Raw genomic sequence first — 12,500 nt, forward strand, 5'->3', positions numbered from 1 at the left:
CCCAACGGGGCCAGCACGAGCAGTCCTCCGCGGTCCCCTGGCCCTGCGCACGTTTGTCTTCGAAACCGAGCATCAATGCCACAGAAAGTGCCGGGGCGCCAGCTGGAGCCATCATCCGCGTTGCCATGGCTCGCTTGGCCTTGGCTTGCCAGGCCCCGACACGAGCAATCGCGCATTTTCTTTGCAACCGACCATCAATGCCGCCCAACGGGGCCAGCACGAGCAGTCATCCGCGGTCCCCTGGCCCTGCGCACGTTTGTCTTTGAAACCGAGCATCAATGCCACAGAAAGTGCCGGGGCGCCAGCTGGAGCCATCATCCGACGTGCCATGGCTCTGGTCCCATGGTCTTCGCAACCGAGCATTCGTGACACCCGCGGGGCCAGGACACCAACCCTTCCGACACGAGCATTCGCGCATGTTCTTTGGCCACACAACGGCGCCAGCACGAGCAAAATCATCCGCGGTGCGGTGGCCTTGCACGGCCTTTTGTCTTTGGAACCAACCATCAGTGCCACGGGAAGTGCCGGAGTCCCGGCATCCGCGGTGCCAAGTCATTGCGCCCTTGGTCTCTGCAGCGGGGCATGCCGGGCACTCCCAACCATTGCAAGCAAGCAAGCAAGCAAGAAAGAAAGTAAGTAAGTAAGTAAGTATTACATATAGGGGCGGGACATGCGGGGAGATCTGCGAAACGTGCATTACGGGGCACACGCGTACCTACCGGGGCATACCGACCCCTATTGGGGCACACGTGTGCATATCGGGGCATACCGGGCCTATCGGGGCACACGCGTACATACCGGGGCATACCGAGCCCTACTGGGGCACACGTGCGCATATCGGGGCGTACCAAGCCTATCGGGGCATACGCATGTATCCCAAGGCATACCGAGTCTATCCGGGCATACGCGTTCATACCGGGGCGTAACGGGCCTATCGGGGCATACTTGGGCATATCCGGGCAAAAAATGCCCAAAACTTGCGCAACCTTGGCAACCGTGGTCCATTCCTCTCTATATGCCTAGCCTTGCCAACCGTGGTCCATTCCTCACTATATGCCATGGCCTTGTGCCCATGGTCTTCCCAAGACAGCGTCCAAGGCCCCCGGAAGGCCAAGGGAGCCCAACCCAGCAATGCCCTGCTATGGCAAGCCAAGGCCAAGCATTCCGGTGCCTATCCGGGCAAAAATGCGATTCCTCTCTATATGCCTAGCCTTGGCAACCGTGGTCCATTCCCCACCATATGCCATGGCCTTGTGCCCATGGTCTTCCCAAGACAGTGTCCAAGGCGCCCGGAAGGCCAAGGGAGCCCAACCCAGCAATGCCCTGCTTTGGCAAGCCAAGGCCAAGCATTCCGGTGCCTAACCTTGGCAACCGTGGTCCTTTCCTCACCATATGCCATGGCCTTGTGCCCATGGTCTTCGCAAGACATCGTCCAAGGCGCCCAAAAGGCCAAGGGAGCCCAACCCAGCAATGCCTTGCTAGGACAAGCCAAGGCCAAGCATTCCGGTGCCTATCCGGGCAAAAACGCCCAAAGCATGCCCATTCCTTAGCCTATCCAGGCAAAAACGCCCAAAATCTGCACATTCTAGTGCCTATCCGGGCAAAAACGCCCACCAGCATGCCACCCTCCTATAGGGTTTGCGCAACCAACCAGCCTAACCACCAGTGGCAACCAAAGGTGCTGTTAGCGACGACTTCTGAAGACGCAACGAGACGCGACGTGTTTGCGCCCAGACGCGACGAGACGATGCGGGATCTGCGCCCAAGAATGCCTAGACCCGTCGACTTGATGCGGGATCAGCTCGCCCAAGCATGCCTAGTGTGCAAGGCCTGTGTGCAAGGCTAGTGTCCAAGGCTAGTGTGCAAGGCTCATGTGGAACGCTAGTGCGCAAGGCTAGTGCCCAAGGCTTGTGTGCCAGGCCCGTGTGCAAGGCTAGTGTCCAGGGCTTGTGTGCATTGCTTGAGTGCAAGGCTTGTGTGCATTGCTCGAGTGCATGGCTTGTGTGCAAGGGTTGTGCGCAAGGCTAGTGTGCGGGGCTTGTGCGCATGGCTAATGTGCACGGCTTGTGTGCATGGCTACCGTGCAAGGCTAGTTTGCATGGCTAGGGTGCAAGGCTCGCATGCGAGGCTAGTGTGCAAGGCTGCGTGCAAGGGAAGCGTGCAGGGCGAGTGTGCGAGGCCACTGTGCACGGCGCCAGCACTAGCGAGCCATCATCCGCGTTGCCATGGCTCGCTTGGCCTTGGCTTGCCAGGCCCCGACACGAGCAATCGCGCATTTTCTTTGCAACCGACCATCAATGCCGCCCAACGGGGCCAGCACGAGCAGTCATCCGCGGTCCCCTGGCCCTGCGCACGTTTGTCTTTGAAACCGAGCATCAATGCCACAGAAAGTGCCGGGGCGCCAGCTGGAGCCATCATCCGACGTGCCATGGCTCGCTTGGCCTTGGCTTGCCGGGCCCCGACACGAGCAATCGCGCATTTTCTTTGCAACCGACCATCAATGCCGCCCAACGGGGCCAGCACGAGCAGTCATCCGCGGTCCCCTGGCACTGCGCACGTTTGTCTTTGAAACCGAGCATCAATGCCACAGAAAGTGCCGGGGCGCCAGCTGGAGCCATCATCCGACGTGCCATGGCTCTGGTCCCATGGTCTTCGCAACCGAGCATTCGTGACACCCGCGGGGCCAGGACACCAACCCTTCCGACACGAGCATTCGCGCATGTTCTTTGGCCACACAACGGCGCCAGCACGAGCAAAATCATCCGCGGTGCGGTGGCCTTGCACGGCCTTTTGTCTTTGGAACCAACCATCAGTGCCACGGGAAGTGCCGGAGTCCCGGCATCCGCGGTGCCAAGTCATTGCGCCCTTGGTCTCTGCAGCGGGGCATGCCGGGCACTCCCAACCATTGCAAGCAAGCAAGCAAGCAAGAAAGAAAGTAAGTAAGTAAGTAAGTATTACATATAGGGGCGGGACATGCGGGGAGATCTGCGAAACGTGCATTACGGGGCACACGCGTACCTACCGGGGCATACCGACCCCTATTGGGGCACACGTGTGCATATCGGGGCATACCGGGCCTATCGGGGCACACGCGTACATACCGGGGCATACCGAGCCCTACTGGGGCACACGTGCGCATATCGGGGCATACGCATGTATCCCAAGGCATACCGAGTCTATCCGGGCATACGCGTTCATACCGGGGCGTAACGGGCCTATCGGGGCATACTTGGGCATATCCGGGCAAAAAATGCCCAAAACTTGCGCAACCTTGGCAACCGTGGTCCATTCCTCTCTATATGCCTAGCCTTGCCAACCGTGGTCCATTCCTCACTATATGCCATGGCCTTGTGCCCATGGTCTTCCCAAGACAGCGTCCAAGGCCCCCGGAAGGCCAAGGGAGCCCAACCCAGCAATGCCCTGCTATGGCAAGCCAAGGCCAAGCATTCCGGTGCCTATCCGGGCAAAAATGCGATTCCTCTCTATATGCCTAGCCTTGGCAACCGTGGTCCATTCCCCACCATATGCCATGGCCTTGTGCCCATGGTCTTCCCAAGACAGTGTCCAAGGCGCCCGGAAGGCCAAGGGAGCCCAACCCAGCAATGCCCTGCTTTGGCAAGCCAAGGCCAAGCATTCCGGTGCCTAACCTTGGCAACCGTGGTCCTTTCCTCACCATATGCCATGGCCTTGTGCCCATGGTCTTCGCAAGACATCGTCCAAGGCGCCCAAAAGGCCAAGGGAGCCCAACCCAGCAATGCCTTGCTAGGACAAGCCAAGGCCAAGCATTCCGGTGCCTATCCGGGCAAAAACGCCCAAAGCATGCCCATTCCTTAGCCTATCCAGGCAAAAACGCCCAAAATCTGCACATTCTAGTGCCTATCCGGGCAAAAACGCCCACCAGCATGCCACCCTCCTATAGGGTTTGCGCAACCAACCAGCCTAACCACCAGTGGCAACCAAAGGTGCTGTTAGCGACGACTTCTGAAGACGCAACGAGACGCGACGTGTTTGCGCCCAGACGCGACGAGACGATGCGGGATCTGCGCCCAAGAATGCCTAGACCCGTCGACTTGATGCGGGATCAGCTCGCCCAAGCATGCCTAGTGTGCAAGGCCTGTGTGCAAGGCTAGTGTCCAAGGCTAGTGTGCAAGGCTCATGTGGAACGCTAGTGCGCAAGGCTAGTGCCCAAGGCTTGTGTGCCAGGCCCGTGTGCAAGGCTAGTGTCCAGGGCTTGTGTGCATTGCTTGAGTGCAAGGCTTGTGTGCATTGCTCGAGTGCATGGCTTGTGTGCAAGGGTTGTGCGCAAGGCTAGTGTGCGGGGCTTGTGCGCATGGCTAATGTGCACGGCTTGTGTGCATGGCTACCGTGCAAGGCTAGTTTGCATGGCTAGGGTGCAAGGCTCGCATGCGAGGCTAGTGTGCAAGGCTGCGTGCAAGGGAAGCGTGTAGGGCGAGTGTGCGAGGCCACTGTGCACGGCGCCAGCACTAGCGAGCCATCATCCGCGTTGCCATGGCTCGCTTGGCCTTGGCTTGCCAGGCCCCGACACGAGCAATCGCGCATTTTCTTTGCAACCGACCATCAATGCCGCCCAACGGGGCCAGCACGAGCAGTCATCCGCGGTCCCCTGGCCCTGCGCACGTTTGTCTTTGAAACCGAGCATCAATGCCACAGAAAGTGCCGGGGCGCCAGCTGGAGCCATCATCCGACGTGCCATGGCTCGCTTGGCCTTGGCTTGCCGGGCCCCGACACGAGCAATCGCGCATTTTCTTTGCAACCGACCATCAATGCTGCCCAACGGGGCCAGCACGAGCAGTCATCCGCGGTCCCCTGGCCCTGCGCACGTTTGTCTTTGAAACCGAGCATCAATGCCACAGAAAGTGCCGGGGCGCCAGCTGGAGCCATCATCCGACGTGCCATGGCTCTGGTCCCATGGTCTTCGCAACCGAGCATTCGTGACACCCGCGGGGCCAGGACACCAACCCTTCCGACACGAGCATTCGCGCATGTTCTTTGGCCACACAACGGCGCCAGCACGAGCAAAATCATCCGCGGTGCGGTGGCCTTGCACGGCCTTTTGTCTTTGGAACCAACCATCAGTGCCACGGGAAGTGCCGGAGTCCCGGCATCCGCGGTGCCAAGTCATTGCGCCCTTGGTCTCTGCAGCGGGGCATGCCGGGCACTCCCAACCATTGCAAGCAAGCAAGCAAGCAAGAAAGAAAGTAAGTAAGTAAGTAAGTATTACATATAGGGGCGGGACATGCGGGGAGATCTGCGAAACGTGCATTACGGGGCACACGCGTACCTACCGGGGCATACCGACCCCTATTGGGGCACACGTGTGCATATCGGGGCATACCGGGCCTATCGGGGCACACGCGTACATACCGGGGCATACCGAGCCCTACTGGGGCACACGTGCGCATATCGGGGCATACGCATGTATCCCAAGGCATACCGAGTCTATCCGGGCATACGCGTTCATACCGGGGCGTAACGGGCCTATCGGGGCATACTTGGGCATATCCGGGCAAAAAATGCCCAAAACTTGCGCAACCTTGGCAACCGTGGTCCATTCCTCTCTATATGCCTAGCCTTGCCAACCGTGGTCCATTCCTCACTATATGCCATGGCCTTGTGCCCATGGTCTTCCCAAGACAGCGTCCAAGGCCCCCGGAAGGCCAAGGGAGCCCAACCCAGCAATGCCCTGCTATGGCAAGCCAAGGCCAAGCATTCCGGTGCCTATCCGGGCAAAAATGCAATTCCTCTCTATATGCCTAGCCTTGGCAACCGTGGTCCATTCCCCACCATATGCCATGGCCTTGTGCCCATGGTCTTCCCAAGACAGTGTCCAAGGCGCCCGGAAGGCCAAGGGAGCCCAACCCAGCAATGCCCTGCTTTGGCAAGCCAAGGCCAAGCATTCCGGTGCCTAACCTTGGCAACCGTGGTCCTTTCCTCACCATATGCCATGGCCTTGTGCCCATGGTCTTCGCAAGACATCGTCCAAGGCGCCCAAAAGGCCAAGGGAGCCCAACCCAGCAATGCCTTGCTAGGACAAGCCAAGGCCAAGCATTCCGGTGCCTATCCGGGCAAAAACGCCCAAAGCATGCCCATTCCTTAGCCTATCCAGGCAAAAACGCCCAAAATCTGCACATTCTAGTGCCTCTCCGGGCAAAAACGCCCACCAGCATGCCACCCTCCTATAGGGTTTGCGCAACCAACCAGCCTAACCACCAGTGGCAACCAAAGGTGCTGTTAGCGACGACTTCTGAAGACGCAACGAGACGCGACGTGTTTGCGCCCAGACGCGACGAGACGATGCGGGATCTGCGCCCAAGAATGCCTAGACCCGTCGACTTGATGCGGGATCAGCTCGCCCAAGCATGCCTAGTGTGCAAGGCCTGTGTGCAAGGCTAGTGTCCAAGGCTAGTGTGCAAGGCTCATGTGGAACGCTAGTGCGCAAGGCTAGTGCCCAAGGCTTGTGTGCCAGGCCCGTGTGCAAGGCTAGTGTCCAGGGCTTGTGTGCATTGCTTGAGTGCAAGGCTTGTGTGCATTGCTCGAGTGCATGGCTTGTGTGCAAGGGTTGTGCGCAAGGCTAGTGTGCGGGGCTTGTGCGCATGGCTAATGTGCACGGCTTGTGTGCATGGCTACCGTGCAAGGCTAGTTTGCATGGCTAGGGTGCAAGGCTCGCATGCGAGGCTAGTGTGCAAGGCTGCGTGCAAGGGAAGCGTGCAGGGCGAGTGTGCGAGGCCACTGTGCACGGCGCCAGCACTAGCGAGCCATCATCCGCGTTGCCATGGCTCGCTTGGCCTTGGCTTGCCAGGCCCCGACACGAGCAATCGCGCATTTTCTTTGCAACCGACCATCAATGCCGCCCAACGGGGCCAGCACGAGCAGTCATCCGCGGTCCCCTGGCCCTGCGCACGTTTGTCTTTGAAACCGAGCATCAATGCCACAGAAAGTGCCGGGGCGCCAGCTGGAGCCATCATCCGACGTGCCATGGCTCGCTTGGCCTTGGCTTGCCGGGCCCCGACACGAGCAATCGCGCATTTTCTTTGCAACCGACCATCAATGCCGCCCAACGGGGCCAGCACGAGCAGTCATCCGCGGTCCCCTGGCACTGCGCACGTTTGTCTTTGAAACCGAGCATCAATGCCACAGAAAGTGCCGGGGCGCCAGCTGGAGCCATCATCCGACGTGCCATGGCTCTGGTCCCATGGTCTTCGCAACCGAGCATTCGTGACACCCGCGGGGCCAGGACACCAACCCTTCCGACACGAGCATTCGCGCATGTTCTTTGGCCACACAACGGCGCCAGCACGAGCAAAATCATCCGCGGTGCGGTGGCCTTGCACGGCCTTTTGTCTTTGGAACCAACCATCAGTGCCACGGGAAGTGCCGGAGTCCCGGCATCCGCGGTGCCAAGTCATTGCGCCCTTGGTCTCTGCAGCGGGGCATGCCGGGCACTCCCAACCATTGCAAGCAAGCAAGCAAGCAAGAAAGAAAGTAAGTAAGTAAGTAAGTATTACATATAGGGGCGGGACATGCGGGGAGATCTGCGAAACGTGCATTACGGGGCACACGCGTACCTACCGGGGCATACCGACCCCTATTGGGGCACACGTGTGCATATCGGGGCATACCGGGCCTATCGGGGCACACGCGTACATACCGGGGCATACCGAGCCCTACTGGGGCACACGTGCGCATATCGGGGCATACGCATGTATCCCAAGGCATACCGAGTCTATCCGGGCATACGCGTTCATACCGGGGCGTAACGGGCCTATCGGGGCATACTTGGGCATATCCGGGCAAAAAATGCCCAAAACTTGCGCAACCTTGGCAACCGTGGTCCATTCCTCTCTATATGCCTAGCCTTGCCAACCGTGGTCCATTCCTCACTATATGCCATGGCCTTGTGCCCATGGTCTTCCCAAGACAGCGTCCAAGGCCCCCGGAAGGCCAAGGGAGCCCAACCCAGCAATGCCCTGCTATGGCAAGCCAAGGCCAAGCATTCCGGTGCCTATCCGGGCAAAAATGCAATTCCTCTCTATATGCCTAGCCTTGGCAACCGTGGTCCATTCCCCACCATATGCCATGGCCTTGTGCCCATGGTCTTCCCAAGACAGTGTCCAAGGCGCCCGGAAGGCCAAGGGAGCCCAACCCAGCAATGCCCTGCTTTGGCAAGCCAAGGCCAAGCATTCCGGTGCCTAACCTTGGCAACCGTGGTCCTTTCCTCACCATATGCCATGGCCTTGTGCCCATGGTCTTCGCAAGACATCGTCCAAGGCGCCCAAAAGGCCAAGGGAGCCCAACCCAGCAATGCCTTGCTAGGACAAGCCAAGGCCAAGCATTCCGGTGCCTATCCGGGCAAAAACGCCCAAAGCATGCCCATTCCTTAGCCTATCCAGGCAAAAACGCCCAAAATCTGCACATTCTAGTGCCTATCCGGGCAAAAACGCCCACCAGCATGCCACCCTCCTATAGGGTTTGCGCAACCAACCAGCCTAACCACCAGTGGCAACCAAAGGTGCTGTTAGCGACGACTTCTGAAGACGCAACGAGACGCGACGTGTTTGCGCCCAGACGCGACGAGACGATGCGGGATCTGCGCCCAAGAATGCCTAGACCCGTCGACTTGATGCGGGATCAGCTCGCCCAAGCATGCCTAGTGTGCAAGGCCTGTGTGCAAGGCTAGTGTCCAAGGCTAGTGTGCAAGGCTCATGTGGAACGCTAGTGCGCAAGGCTAGTGCCCAAGGCTTGTGTGCCAGGCCCGTGTGCAAGGCTAGTGTCCAGGGCTTGTGTGCATTGCTTGAGTGCAAGGCTTGTGTGCATTGCTCGAGTGCATGGCTTGTGTGCAAGGGTTGTGCGCAAGGCTAGTGTGCGGGGCTTGTGCGCATGGCTAATGTGCACGGCTTGTGTGCATGGCTACCGTGCAAGGCTAGTTTGCATGGCTAGGGTGCAAGGCTCGCATGCGAGGCTAGTGTGCAAGGCTGCGTGCAAGGGAAGCGTGCAGGGCGAGTGTGCGAGGCCACTGTGCACGGCGCCAGCACTAGCGAGCCATCATCCGCGTTGCCATGGCTCGCTTGGCCTTGGCTTGCCAGGCCCCGACACGAGCAATCGCGCATTTTCTTTGCAACCGACCATCAATGCCGCCCAACGGGGCCAGCACGAGCAGTCATCCGCGGTCCCCTGGCCCTGCGCACGTTTGTCTTTGAAACCGAGCATCAATGCCACAGAAAGTGCCGGGGCGCCAGCTGGAGCCATCATCCGACGTGCCATGGCTCGCTTGGCCTTGGCTTGCCGGGCCCCGACACGAGCAATCGCGCATTTTCTTTGCAACCGACCATCAATGCTGCCCAACGGGGCCAGCACGAGCAGTCATCCGCGGTCCCCTGGCCCTGCGCACGTTTGTCTTTGAAACCGAGCATCAATGCCACAGAAAGTGCCGGGGCGCCAGCTGGAGCCATCATCCGACGTGCCATGGCTCTGGTCCCATGGTCTTCGCAACCGAGCATTCGTGACACCCGCGGGGCCAGGACACCAACCCTTCCGACACGAGCATTCGCGCATGTTCTTTGGCCACACAACGGCGCCAGCACGAGCAAAATCATCCGCGGTGCGGTGGCCTTGCACGGCCTTTTGTCTTTGGAACCAACCATCAGTGCCACGGGAAGTGCCGGAGTCCCGGCATCCGCGGTGCCAAGTCATTGCGCCCTTGGTCTCTGCAGCGGGGCATGCCGGGCACTCCCAACCATTGCAAGCAAGCAAGCAAGCAAGAAAGAAAGTAAGTAAGTAAGTAAGTATTACATATAGGGGCGGGACATGCGGGGAGATCTGCGAAACGTGCATTACGGGGCACACGCGTACCTACCGGGGCATACCGACCCCTATTGGGGCACACGTGTGCATATCGGGGCATACCGGGCCTATCGGGGCACACGCGTACATACCGGGGCATACCGAGCCCTACTGGGGCACACGTGCGCATATCGGGGCATACGCATGTATCCCAAGGCATACCGAGTCTATCCGGGCATACGCGTTCATACCGGGGCGTAACGGGCCTATCGGGGCATACTTGGGCATATCCGGGCAAAAAATGCCCAAAACTTGCGCAACCTTGGCAACCGTGGTCCATTCCTCTCTATATGCCTAGCCTTGCCAACTGTGGTCCATTCCTCACTATATGCCATGGCCTTGTGCCCATGGTCTTCCCAAGACAGCGTCCAAGGCCCCCGGAAGGCCAAGGGAGCCCAACCCAGCAATGCCCTGCTATGGCAAGCCAAGGCCAAGCATTCCGGTGCCTATCCGGGCAAAAATGCAATTCCTCTCTATATGCCTAGCCTTGGCAACCGTGGTCCATTCCCCACCATATGCCATGGCCTTGTGCCCATGGTCTTCCCAAGACAGTGTCCAAGGCGCCCGGAAGGCCAAGGGAGCCCAACCCAGCAATGCCCTGCTTTGGCAAGCCAAGGCCAAGCATTCCGGTGCCTAACCTTGGCAACCGTGGTCCTTTCCTCACCATATGCCATGGCCTTGTGCCCATGGTCTTCGCAAGACATCGTCCAAGGCGCCCAAAAGGCCAAGGGAGCCCAACCCAGCAATGCCTTGCTAGGACAAGCCAAGGCCAAGCATTCCGGTGCCTATCCGGGCAAAAACGCCCAAAGCATGCCCATTCCTTAGCCTATCCAGGCAAAAACGCCCAAAATCTGCACATTCTAGTGCCTATCCGGGCAAAAACGCCCACCAGCATGCCACCCTCCTATAGGGTTTGCGCAACCAACCAGCCTAACCACCAGTGGCAACCAAAGGTGCTGTTAGCGACGACTTCTGAAGACGCAACGAGACGCGACGTGTTTGCGCCCAGACGCGACGAGACGATGCGGGATCTGCGCCCAAGAATGCCTAGACCCGTCGACTTGATGCGGGATCAGCTCGCCCAAGCATGCCTAGTGTGCAAGGCCTGTGTGCAAGGCTAGTGTCCAAGGCTAGTGTGCAAGGCTCATGTGGAACGCTAGTGCGCAAGGCTAGTGCCCAAGGCTTGTGTGCCAGGCCCGTGTGCAAGGCTAGTGTCCAGGGCTTGTGTGCATTGCTTGAGTGCAAGGCTTGTGTGCATTGCTCGAGTGCATGGCTTGTGTGCAAGGGTTGTGCGCAAGGCTAGTGTGCGGGGCTTGTGCGCATGGCTAATGTGCACGGCTTGTGTGCATGGCTACCGTGCAAGGCTAGTTTGCATGGCTAGGGTGCAAGGCTCGCATGCGAGGCTAGTGTGCAAGGCTGCGTGCAAGGGAAGCGTGCAGGGCGAGTGTGCGAGGCCACTGTGCACGGCGCCAGCACTAGCGAGCCATCATCCGCGTTGCCATGGCTCGCTTGGCCTTGGCTTGCCAGGCCCCGACACGAGCAATCGCGCATTTTCTTTGCAACCGACCATCAATGCCGCCCAACGGGGCCAGCACGAGCAGTCATCCGCGGTCCCCTGGCCCTGCGCACGTTTGTCTTTGAAACCGAGCATCAATGCCACAGAAAGTGCCGGGGCGCCAGCTGGAGCCATCATCCGCGTTGCCATGGCTCGCTTGGCCTTGGCTTGCCGGGCCCCGACACGAGCAATCGCGCATTTTCTTTGCAACCGACCATCAATGCTGCCCAACGGGGCCAGCACGAGCAGTCATCCGCGGTCCCCTGGCCCTGCGCACGTTTGTCTTTGAAACCGAGCATCAATGCCACAGAAAGTGCCGGGGCGCCAGCTGGAGCCATCATCCGACGTGCCATGGCTCTGGTCCCATGGTCTTCGCAACCGAGCATTCGTGACACCCGCGGGGCCAGGACACCAACCCTTCCGACACGAGCATTCGCGCATGTTCTTTGGCCACACAACGGCGCCAGCACGAGCAAAATCATCCGCGGTGCGGTGGCCTTGCACGGCCTTTTGTCTTTGGAACCAACCATCAGTGCCACGGGAAGTGCCGGAGTCCCGGCATCCGCGGTGCCAAGTCATTGCGCCCTTGGTCTCTGCAGCGGGGCATGCCGGGCACTCCCAACCATTGCAAGCAAGCAAGCAAGCAAGAAAGTAAGTAAGTAAGTAAGTAAGTATTACATATAGGGGCGGGACATGCGGGGAGATCTGCGAAACGTGCATTACGGGGCACACGCGTACCTACCGGGGCATACCGACCCCTATTGGGGCACACGTGTGCATATCGGGGCATACCGGGCCTATCGGGGCACACGCGTACATACCGGGGCATACCGAGCCCTACTGGGGCACACGTGCGCATATCGGGGCGTACCAAGCCTATCGGGGCATACGCATGTATCCCAAGGCATACCGAGTCTATCCGGGCATACGCGTTCATACCGGGGCGTAACGGGCCTATCGGGGCATACTTGGGCATATCCGGGCAAAAAATGCCCAAAACTTGCGCAACCTTGGCAACCGTGGTCCATTCCTCTCTATATGCCTAGCCTTGCCAACCGTGGTCCATTCCTCACTATATGCCATG

Source organism: Tasmannia lanceolata, unplaced genomic scaffold, assembly GCF_043159265.1.
Source record: "Tasmannia lanceolata isolate RefF3 unplaced genomic scaffold, GAP_Taslan_0.1 ptg000080l, whole genome shotgun sequence".
Lineage (NCBI taxonomy): Eukaryota > Viridiplantae > Streptophyta > Magnoliopsida > Canellales > Winteraceae > Tasmannia > Tasmannia lanceolata.